We start from the raw sequence: 12,436 nt of genomic DNA, 5'->3' as shown, positions 1-12,436 counted from the left end.
ACCCAGAAAAAGTAGTCTAGTGGCGATAAACCAGGGGAACAGAGAACGAGCAGACCACCCAATCTTACCTCCTCTTTCAATCCGTTAATTAGGAAATTGCCTGCTAAGAAATTGCCTCATATTAACACTGTTGTGCGATCTTACTGAAACCATCTTTCGGCAAAATTGACTTCTGCAGTGTCTCTCTTTGTTGGAACTACTTGCTTTCAAAGGTTCTCCTCACACAGTTCAGAAAGCAAATTGTTATTAATAAAACAGGAACCAATGATTGTATATTTAGCACTGCCGCCCAGATTTTCAACTTTTCAAGATGTAGAGTGTGTTTGAAAGGACAAATGAGATTGCTGTCAAATGAAAACCTGCAATTATTTCTTAATGTAAGCGGTTAGTAACCAACATGCCTTGATCAGAGAACACTGCTGGTGAGAAAAGTAGGATCATCATTGATTTGTTTTATCATATCTCCACAAAATTCTACACGGCGATCAAAGACATCTTCATTCAGCTGGTGTATCAGATGAATTTTCTATGGGTGGAACTTCATTGTTTTCAACATTCTTTTCGCAGACATGTGATTAATGTCATGTTGTTCAGCAGCTTATGAATGTTAAGTATTTTCAACAAATAATTGCAACAAGCTGTTTGTCGCCGATTTCGGTCGACGAGGAATGTTACAATCCTTTATAGTTACCGTTTCCTCGACGCGTCTTACAATGCACTAGACAGTAATCTCAAAATGGGATTGTGTGGAACGCAATTTTTTTCGTTAGATATTACCCTTACTTCAGCACATGATCTTTGGTGATTGCCTTATCCTCGTATCATCGAGAGGTTAGAACTTTGAGAGCTCTAATACAAAAGAGTTGAAATACAGCTTAAGTGTTCAGAGGTTGTCTGTAATAATGCTTACTGCTTCCAATTTCTAATGGCTTCTACATTGCTGGACCGAAATTTACAATCAACCATAAATATTTACAGAACATGACACGTGTCTTCTGCTCAAATGTTATTTGTTCCACTAAATTCCTAAGAGTACATTTGCTCTCTCAGATCTACCGATCAACTTTGCACGTTCATATTTGCTTTCACTTCTGAGATGTAATTACATGCAGTTTCAAATCAAATCGCAATTATGCACATCTACATAACCATAACAACAAAATGGTTATGTCCTTTTAAACTTTAATAGATCCACCGATCAACCGAGATTTGATTCGTTGCTCATGGACATCTTAAAATTCTGTCTGAAAAAGTGTGTGATCAGATTATTTAATAACAAATTTGCAAAACAAATAAATGGAAAGGATAATATTAATCATAGTAATGAAGAATGACATTTTAGGTACTGTCGATTTTTGAGCAATTTAAGAATAACTTGTGAAAAACTTATTATTTCTTTTGCGAAATGTTCTTTCAATTAGTTTCAAAGCGGCTAACACACCGAGTCCTTGTAAGAAGGAATTGTTTCTACGCTAGAATTGTTGCTCTCCAATGGGTTAAATTTTGGGCAGGGCCATAACTTGTGGGAGGCAGGGGGCAACTGCCCCCCAGAGAAGCTCTCCGTCGTTCGATGCGAGCCCATTTTAAGACAAAAATTTCTTACTTCATATACGGTACAAACATGTAAAATATAAATGAAACATCAAGCAATTTCACTACATTACATAAACTAAACAGCACACAAAAGGTAAATAAAACAAAAATAAGTTGTGGGCCCATTTCAGTAAAAACTGTCTACTATTAGGGTTCCTAGAAATAATAATTATTCATATGGCTTTGAAGTTTGTGAATATTGTCCCATTAATTAATTTGTCACATATGGAACGGGCCCAAGGGAATAACTAATGGCTCCGTAGATCATGCCGTGCGGGAGGACCCACAGGTTCCGGGGTCCCATAAAGAGTAAGAGAAAGATGGAAAGAGGGGACCCAAGACTTAGAAAAACAACTTTTTCTAGGGGCCCACATACCCGTATTAGTGCTTGCCTTCCCCTCCCAGATAATCTGTTACGGCGCTGTTTTGGGGCCATTTTCCGTGGCAATTGAAACGGAATTCCTGTAGCTTTCTTAACTCGACGAGAAGACAAATAAACCATACGTACTCGCGCAACGGCAAATATTATATGGCGCCATTTTTTGTATGAAGCAGTAATATACACAAACTTTGCATTTCCAAATGAAATTATGTAATTTAAGGGTCACTTCAAAAAAGTGAGGGGGCAACTGCCCCTTCTTGCCCCCCTAATCGCTGCCCATGGGGAGAACTATGAAATAAAGTAACTAGCCGCGCGTCATTTTGTTATAAAATTACAAAGCGAGCGAATTTTTTCTTATTTCAAACGGTTACCGTCGAATATACATGGTTAAAGGAGTACTCTGATTGGTAAATTTAAAAAGACCTCAATGATTTATCCCTCTACAAGCAAGGTTTTCTTCATTGCCTCCATGATGAAGTCAAAAGAATACGCGAATCATGAAGTTGGTGGTTCGCGTCCATCACGTGATACTTTTGTTTTAGTGCTTTTTTTAGACTCACTTTAATGTAAACAAATCACGCATATAGGCAATTCAACATATTTTGGCGGAGTTATGTTGTGGTTCATTGGGGTTTTGTCGCGTCTCTGCCGCTGGTGGTATAATTTTCAAAACGGAAGTAGGGCCACCGCGGATCGTCGCCTCGGGCCCGACAATTTTTTTGTGAGATGTCGCTAGTTGTCCATCGGTGATCCAGCGAAGCTTACGGCATAAGGGAGCTCAGATTATAGGCAAATAAAAATTATATTTTAGTATGTTATACCTGCAACCGTAAATATATTTTACATCACGATTGCTGACATCCGTAAGATATAAATGTCTTCCTTGCTTTCTCTTGAGAGATAATGATCAATGCATACTTTGGAATGTTACCTTTCATTGAAATTCTTATTTGATAACACACTTTATCGTTATAATATGACAACACAAAAGGACGCCCATCAGGGGGGCAAGGTAAGGCGCTCGCCCCCTAGAGGAAATTGTACTTCAGAATATCAAAAATCCAATAGTTTTTTTTACATTAGTTACAGCAAAATCTAACACTATTTTTGAAACGTCGCTTATACTTGCCCGTCGACTAATGGGCAAATTGCTTCTTTCTTCACTTCGGAAACGCGCCGTGCTACACCTTGCTTTTGATCCACGAGTTTTTGGCCTGAAAAAAAAGTGTTCCTGTCAGTCCACATACCCTTACTCACCAGATTTAGTACCATGCGATCTCTGTCTGCTTAAAGGAAAACATTACGACACCATTCATGACATTGAAAGGGCCACAACAGAGCAGCTGAACGCCCTTCCGAAAGAAGCCTTCTAGAAATGCTTCCAGTCATGGATTCAAAGTTGGAATAAGTGCATAGCTAGCCAAGGATAGTACTTTGAAGGAGATTAAATCAAATATCATCTAAGCTTATTACTTTGTTTTTAATAACATTATTCACCGTATTTTTTTTTTGTGATCACACCTTGTACAAACAACAATAATACTGTACAGACACACGTCCAAACTCACACGCATACAAATGTATACACAAATAAACGAATGTTGTTTATTACAAATTGGTGATTGTTACATTTTTGAATACAAAGATTACTACTTTTATTGTCTTTCCAATGAGAAAACGTATTGCATATGAACCAAAATTATTTCACAAGAATCAAGACAGAAATTTGTAGTAGTAAAGGCACATAACGTTCAAATTTTTATCATGAGGTAATAAATTATTTTGTTCTTAGAGGCGCTCTTCATGAAATGACAAATTTCATTAAAAATAATAATTCATCTTACAAAATTTCAATTGAAAAAAGTGGGCGTCAGGAGGGATCAAACTGGATTCTTCTCTGCACCAGAGGTGAATCTTGTTCACGTTCAAACGTTCGATATCACAAGACCATCCTATTTCTATATTCTCACCACTTATAGAGCAAGCTTTTGTTAACCGGGAATCGATCCTGTGACCTCACATTAAAAGCATGTTTACAGTGCATGTTACTTAATAGAAACGTGTGCTTAGCGCATTACCATCATTCACATTATAACATTACATTACAAACCGGATTCACTACATAACAATTAGGCACCGCTGGAACTTGGCTAATGAATCCTTATACCAAGACAACTTACCAACATTTCACCTTAAACTTTTGACCACGCAAAATTACAAACATTATAAACCCATCCTAAATTTTGTTTAGAGGTAAGGAAATTTGGCCAAGCTCAAGACATCTCTAAATGTTTGCTAACTTATCAGCAGAAATAAGGCCATACCTCTGTAAGTCAGTAACGGAATTGGAGATGTCCTTTACTAAAGTCTAAAAGTGATCTACTTCGTCGTGTCTCGTCGTATCGGATGTCCACACACTCGCATCATAAACTTCATTTATCATTTATGAATACAATGTGCAAATAAACGAGTCAGATTAGTAAATTTAAAATTAACAGATATTTATTTTGTATGGTATACGTTAAATAATAATGTATTCAACTTTGTCTACTTCTTGTCAGTTTTTGTTACACTCAAAACTTACAAATTTGTATACACTTTGCTAGTTTTTACTACACCTAAAACTTACAACTTCGTGTACTTTTCACCAGTTTTTGCAACACTCGAAACTTACAACTTTGTATATGCGTATACTTTTTGCCAGTTTTTGATACACTCAAAACTTATAACTTCGTATACTTTTTGCCACTGTTTGCTACAATCAAAACTTACAACTTTGCATACTTTTTGCGATTCTTACTACACTTAACACTTACCGCCATGTGCAAATGAACGTCTTGCACATACGGTAAAGCTGGCTCTGCTTATGGGCTAGCTAATGGTATATTGAATTATGAAATATAAAGAAAATCTAGAATTCTTCAATAAACCCTCCAACTCTCCAATAAAAGAAAATTGAAAATCCTCTATAACGAATCTCATAAAAAATATTAAATTTAAACTTTAATTAGGATGCCTTAAACAATATGACTTCTAACCAAGAGTACATACTTCGGGATGAACGGGCAAAGAGACTGAGAGAAGTCCAGAGGTGTATATTTTATGGTACGTAGAGACCACTAGACGTGCGAACCCTTCAAAAATACGAATTTCAATTTTTTTAATGAACAATATATTCCCCTGTCGTCACTCGAAAGTAAAGCTCCACTCACTTGTTAAATCTTCCATAATAACAGCCAATGCTTTTTTACTATGATAAATATATTTACAAAATATAGCAATAATGCGTTCTATGTAGTTTTAAAAAATCCAGGAAAAGGATCCGAAACACATTACATATTGTAATACTGAAAAATTTGCACCACGCAAAACATTTCTCATTCCTTTCATTTAAAAAAAAAATCGTATTTAAAATGGTGCACATCATTTCATCTGGTTTCAGTCAGGGTTGTATACCAATAGGCTTCCTCCTAAAGAAAAATAAAAATAAATTGTATAATATAATGCATTGTTTTAGCCAGGATATTATATATAATCATGATTCTGTTTAGAATAATTTCCGTCTTAAGCCAGACGCAACTATTCTACCAATTGATTTTAGTATTTGAAGGAACACCAAACCATAATACTAAATACCTCTGCAGGGCCGCAGTGATTCAGTATTAGAGCGTTCACCTCTGGTGCATGGGGTCCCTGGTTCTATCCCCGTTCAAGCCAAATGAACTTTGTGGTGGACAAACACCGTGTGCGTGGCTTTTCTTGGGATTCTCCCGTTTCCTCCCACTTTTGTCATTCCACAATTTTATTCTTATCTCATCATCGCCATCTCCTTTAGCTTATCCGGCATATACGTGAGACATAAAACTCAAAAATTTCATTTTTTTTAAATATCTCTGCAGTGGACCCAGTTTACGAACTGATTTTTTCCTCAACTTAAGGGTCAATGTTTCGGGGTACAGAGTCACATACATTCATGTACCCACAAATCCTATCTGTCCAATAGTGCTTTTTACGCCTTTTGTGTTTTTACACCTCATGCTGTTTTGTTTAATTTATTGTATTTTTCATCTTTAAAGATGATAAATTAATTTTCAACCTACATTCTTCACTATAAAAACACTTAAAATATTTTACAATATACATTACTCGTATATATATACAGCGCGAAAGTTTCAAAGTCAGACGCACTCGCCAATCCAAAAATGAGAGGTCCCCCCCACTACGGCCTATGGTTTGACAAAGAAAGAGATTACATCAGACCAGACCATAAAGTTTCAAAACCAGACAATTAAATTCAGCATAATCAATTTTGAATGAAAATGAAATGAAATCTGTAAGTTTAACGTCCCACGGTTATGCCGGTTAGGCTAAAGGAGACGGTGATAATGAGAAATGAGTGAAATGAAGAAAGTGGGAGGAAACGGGAGAACCCCGAGAAAACGATGTTTGTCCACCACAAAGTCCACACGGCGCGAGCTGGGATCGAACCAGGGACCCCAAGCACCGGAGGTGAACGCTCTACCACTCAACCACCGAGCCCCTATAATCAATTTTGAATTTGACATTTCACATACATGTTAAAAATATCTTACCTTAAGACAAACCATTTCGATTGAGGGTGGGAATGGAGGGTCGACTTACAACGTTGTGAAGACTTCGTATTCTGTGTTTTCCCTCATTCAGTGACAATTATTTTCGTGCGAAACAGAAACTGCGCAGCCCTATGAGTTTAGGCAGAAACCATTCCTACTGAACAATGGTGGCCAGCTCTAAATTTCTAGTCGCCAATGGGCGACCTGGTGTCCGGAAAGTTTGTGCCCTGAATATATACATTTCTATACAATATTTCTATGTAGATTCTATTTCTATGTATGACTATTCTATTATAATATTTCTATGGCTGGAACAGTTTTAGCTGTATTTCTTATCATTATTAATTTCAATGTAAAAGATAATTACACTTCAGGAACAGCTTGAGGGACTAGATTAAGTTCGCAAACGCGGGTCCATTGAAACGTTACTTACGTTCTTAGGATCACATTAAATTGTTATTTTATTTACCTCCAACGTACACATCACTGTCAAACAATAGAAACAAAATAACTAATAGTTGTTATGATTCAACTAATTACCAAATGCTCTCAATTTCCGTTATAACTGTAGACAGGTGGCCTTATGCAGAGTCGTTTTGACGTATGATTAGCGTCATACTAAAGGCCTGACAACTGCAATCACGTATCAGAATAACTCTGCGTAAGGCCTAAGATGTTCAGGCACTAAGAATATAGGAAATATGCATTTGTAATTAAAAAATTAAGCAGCAACATTCGACTCAAAATGTAATCAAGCATTTATAATTTTATTTAAAGAAATTAACACTAAAGTAGGCTCCAAAAATCTAAATAAGTTCTTATAATTCAAATATAAGCACTAAAATAGGCTTCAAAATCTAAATAGGAAATTTTAATTCCAAAAATAACCACTAAAATAACTGCCATAATCTAAATAGTAACTTTTAACTCCATAAATAAGCACTGAAATAGACTCTAAATTCTAATTTACTTATAATTCCAAAAACTTGCACATGTCCGCATGTGTTACTCCGGGTATTTTTTTTTCGTACCTTCTGCGTCTTTTGTATATAAGTCCTGTGAACTTGCAGATTCGCACGGAATTAAGCAACTTGTATGGACATCTTAGTGAACCAATTTTTACCTTTTTCTTCTGATGTAGATCAAATAAAAAACAAGAACTTAATTACGTTTCCTTTAAATTATTTTAAATGAAAAGTCCAAATATGAAATTTCGTGAATGTAACTTGAAGTATTCCGAGATGTGAATAATAATCTTATAATACAATAACTGCAATCCCCGTTTCCCTCTTTCTACTTCGAATCATTTTTTATAAATAATCCTTCTTTTGTGGCATAAGTCAATTAAGACATTCAATTATTTTCAGAACCTGAAATTAGGTCCAGTGTAGTGTCCCAATAATCTAAAAACACACCTAATCGATGTACCTTGAATCTTCTTTTTCCAACAAGGAGAAGGCAGACTTTGGTAAGTGAACTACGGGGCCATTTTTTGCGAGGAGGTAGTGCAAATTTAAAGAGTTACCGTAATATTACAAACTGGGAGAGCGCAATGGACAAAAATAAGGAAGAAAAACCGTCTTCAAAAGTTTTCTACACGCCACATATACTGTTCGACGCGCAAATTTATCAAGTGACGGCGTGGCAGAGCGAGTGAAGTGTGCAACTCATGTGCAAAGGGTCCCGGGTTCGAGTCAATTCTTGTTTTGTTTTTTGTTTCAATTAATAAAGTAACAATTTGTAACTATAATTAAAATATTAATTCATCATATATTTATAAGGAATAAAACAGTAGAAATTTTAAAATCACTTGTACAATTTTTCAATGTTCCATGTTGACTAGCAAGAAAATTTAATCTATTCCCCAGACAGCACAATGCACGTACAGTATCCGTATAGTACATGTACAATTGCACGGATGCAACATGTGCATCATCTGTATCAATGCACGCCTGTACATGTGATGCACATATACATGCCAGGTCCTATTCAACATCTTCACGTGCACAGAACATGTGCAACGTACACGTCCTGCACAAGTGATTTACACCTACCGCGCAGGTGATTTACAGGTAGCACGTATTCGATTTACATGTAGTTCACAGGTGATTTACATGTAGGACAGCGGTGATTTACACATAGCACATAGGTGATTTACATGTAGCACACAGGTGATTTACACGCAGTAACCAGGTGATTTACATGTAGGACACAGATGATTTACACGTAACACACAGGTGATTTACACGCAGTTCCCAGGTGATTTACATGTAGGACAGGGATGATTTACACGTAACACACAGGTGATTTACACGCAGTACCCAGGTATTTACAGGTAGGACAGAGGTGATTTACACGTAGCACACAGGTGATTTACTCGCAGTACCCAGATGATTTACACGTAACACACAGGTGATTTACACGCAGTACCCAGATGATTTACATGTACGATAGAGGTGATTTGAAACAGTACCCAGATGACTTACATGTAGTGCACAGGTGATTTCCTCGTAGTACAAGGTGATGTAAAAGCAAATTCGAGATGCAACGAAAAAAAGAAGTTTATATATTTGGTGTTTTACGCAGTAACACAATCTATAACTGCAAAAGACATCACCTTCAAAGTGTATAAGAAGTAACTAATAATTGTCAGTGAAAATTTTACTTTTGGAGTTTATTATTTGCAACGAGCAAAGCTTTAGGTAGTATCTTTGACATGTTTGCCAAGTACCAAATAACGCAACATATTCTACTGTAATCGGTCACGAAAACAATTTTGTAAACCTACGAACTGTCTGACAGTAGTTACATCAGTACAATGCTGCCACCTGTTCATCTTGTATCCTAGCTCAGAGGACGTTATGAAGTGTTTACAATCATTCAGCTGTCACTCGTCGAAAAGTCTCTATAACACCGCTTGAAGGAAAAACGACACCTACCAAAAACGGAGGTTACTTTATATTGTTGATTAGAATGAGAGTAAAAGAAAGAAAGTAAAACTATACACTTGCACGGTATTATGGACGTCTCATACACAGGGACGGCATTAAGGGTGGGCGAGGGTGGGCAACTGCCCACCCGATGGATGGCCTCGCCCACCCATCCGCCCACCCCAACAGAAGTAGAATAATGAGGTGACATCCTGTACTTCAAAAGCAATAGGTATTACTTTGGATCGTAATGTAAAAGGTTCTAGGACTCTGTTTAACTCTGCAATGAATAATGATTGTAAGACAGCTACTTATAGTAATATAATGATGCCAATAGTCGTGATTAACCTTTAAATTACGCAGGCTTTAAATTCCAGGATCTCGTGAACTACGAAGCCATTTAAACCGATTTCGTAGGGTTGGAAGAAAATGTAAAAATAGTCACTCGTAATTACCGCAGACACATGAAACAAAAAAAAACCTTTGTTACTTAATATCTCTACTTGAATTTCAGTTATTGACATATACGTGATTTTTATTGTTTTATGCATTATTAGTATTGTTGTTCCTGTAAAGTTCCTTTTAGGAAAGAAAACTAAAATGTCTCCCTCCGCCCCTCCTCAAATATACTGATAGGAGGAATATGTGTTTATTATTCTTTGAATTCCGTTATTTGACATCACAATCCATGTAAACCTTCCTTTCTAATTCCAGTTTTTACTCCAGGAGAAAATAACACGAAAAATTAAAACTTACAGGGTTTGTCCGGAAAGTAATAGGACTGATTTTATTCCGCCATGACTGTACTTCGGAGCGTGCGCGCACCGACTGGATCCGGTAGAGGGCGTTCCTAGCTAACAAACGAGCGGCTGGTCAGCTGTCTCCGAGCACACGGAGAGTCAGGACAGGCTTTTTCGCGCGACGTGTTTCTGTGAGTGGTGCAAGCCGAAAATGCAGCGTTCGTTAGAGCAGAGGTACGCGATTAAATTCTGTGTTATACTCGGTAAATCTGCGACAGAGACGTTTGATATGATCAAGCAGGCTTACCCAGATGATGCTTTAGCAAGAAGTGGTGTGTTTCGGTGCCACAAGGCCTATTCGGAGGGCCGGGAAGAGGTCGCCGATGAAGACCGTGCTGGAAGACCTTCGACTTCGACAAACACCGACAATGTGACTCGTGTAAGCGAAGTTTTGAACTCAGACCGTCGACTAAGTATTCGTTTAATTGCCCAGATGTTAAATTTACCAAAAAAAAAACTGTGGTTCGTGAAATTGTGACGGAGCATTTGAACATGCGCAAGGTGTGCACGAAGATTGTCCCAAAATTGCTCACTGACGACCAGAAATTGCGGCGAGTGGAATTGTGCCAAGAAAATTTGAACATGTGTGAAAGTGACCCCCAATTTTTGAATAACGTAATCACAGGTGACGAATCATGGATCTTTGAGTATGATCCCGAGACAAAGAGGCAATCTTCCGAGTGGCACACGCCGGCGTCTCCTCGCCCAAAAAAGGGAAGAATGAGCAAATCCAAAGTGAAAAACGATGCTCATTGTCTTTTTTGACATCAAAGGCATCGTCCACCATGAATTTCTTCCTCCTGGACAAACCGTCAACGCCAAGTTTTACGTGGAACTGCTCAAGAGACTCAAACGAAGGGTCAATCGGGTCCGACCAGACATCGGAGCCGACTGGAAGCTGCACCACGACAACGCCCCGGCTCACACCGCCTTTCTTGTGAACAGCTACCTGACCAAGGCCGGCATCCCAACGCTTCCGCAGCCGCCCTACAGCCCAGATGTGTCCCCCCGGACTTCTTTTTGTTTCCTCGCCTGAAACGCCCGATGAAAGGCAAGCATTTGGAGACGACAGAGGGGATTAAGCAGCTTGCACCGCGGCTCTCAAGGCTATTCCGGAGAATGACTTCCGTGACGCCTTCAATGCTTGGAAATCGCGCTGGCAGCGCTGCATCGACGCAGAAGGAGCCTATTTTGAAAGTTTTTAAAGAATTGTAACGATTGGCTCAATATTTTTTTTTAAATCGACTCAGTCCTATTACTTTCCGGACAAACCCTGTACATGGTGTATCTAGTTTTAAAGGGGGATTTCCCCATCATTCCCAGATAATTTGCTAATTGCTGTGGACCAATAAAGTTAGCACGGCTAAAATGCTAATATGGTTTCCTCTCGCATGGTGTAAACATGATTGGTAGCTTGTTTTATTGGACATGAATATAGGTGACTTGCTTTTATTCGAGCTCATTTAATTACACATTTCCGCATTTTGTTTCTCCATTAGCAGTACAGGATGCTCGTGTTAATCCTAACCCACCGTAATCCGAAACCTGCGCTTGTCCGAATGACATTTAGCCGGCGGGGTTGATATTTTTAGACTGGTTGCTCAAACAGAAACAGTTATGAATTATTGGACTAGATCAGGTTACTTTTCTTGAATACAAGACTGTTTCAAATGACTTTTGAATGCTTAACTACATATACTGTACTATACATGTTTTAGATTAGAACTAAACCTTGACAAATATTCGTTTGTAACTGGAAATTGTGGCTTTTGAGAACTTCCTTTTTACGCCAAATAATTTAATAACCCGAACAGCTCAAGCAAATATTCGGATTAATGCGCGCTTCCTGCTGTAGTTATCGAAGATTATTGCTGGTCCACATTTTGCCATGAAAATAAACAGTTGCGAAATAATGTTAATCTTATTGACCTTCCAGTGTCCCCGGTGAGTCCTGGATTTGATTCCCAGTGGGAACACAAGTGAGTTGGATCCTACTCTAGTTCCAGTTCTTGGAACGTAATCATTACATGGAAGGCTATGGCAAGCCATCATGGGTTTACTTTGCCCGGGGACCTTCGGGTCAAAGATTGACCTTCGGGCAGGACAATGCATCATCATAATGACCTTCTACTAATGGGT

At 38.0% G+C, this 12,436-nt stretch overlaps 1 protein-coding gene across 1 annotated transcript in view; it reads right to left on the bottom strand.

Annotated features, from left to right (window-relative positions):
- Window positions 1-3,456: 3,456 nt before the first annotated feature.
- LOC145683544 (phospholipid scramblase 2-like) overlaps window positions 3,457-12,436 on the bottom strand; it is a 60,017-nt gene continuing 51,037 nt past the window's right edge. The window contains exon 9 of the mRNA XM_081754887.1: window positions 3,457-5,445. The gene's annotated coding sequence lies outside the window, so the exon portion shown is untranslated. The remainder of the gene's footprint in view (window positions 5,446-12,436) is intronic.

This window comes from Thermobia domestica, chromosome 4 (genome assembly GCF_964235325.1).
Source record: "Thermobia domestica chromosome 4, izTheDome1.hap1.1, whole genome shotgun sequence".
Lineage (NCBI taxonomy): Eukaryota > Metazoa > Arthropoda > Insecta > Zygentoma > Lepismatidae > Thermobia > Thermobia domestica.
Note: the sequence above shows the minus strand (reverse complement) of the source record. Positions and strands in the feature narration are given on the sequence as shown.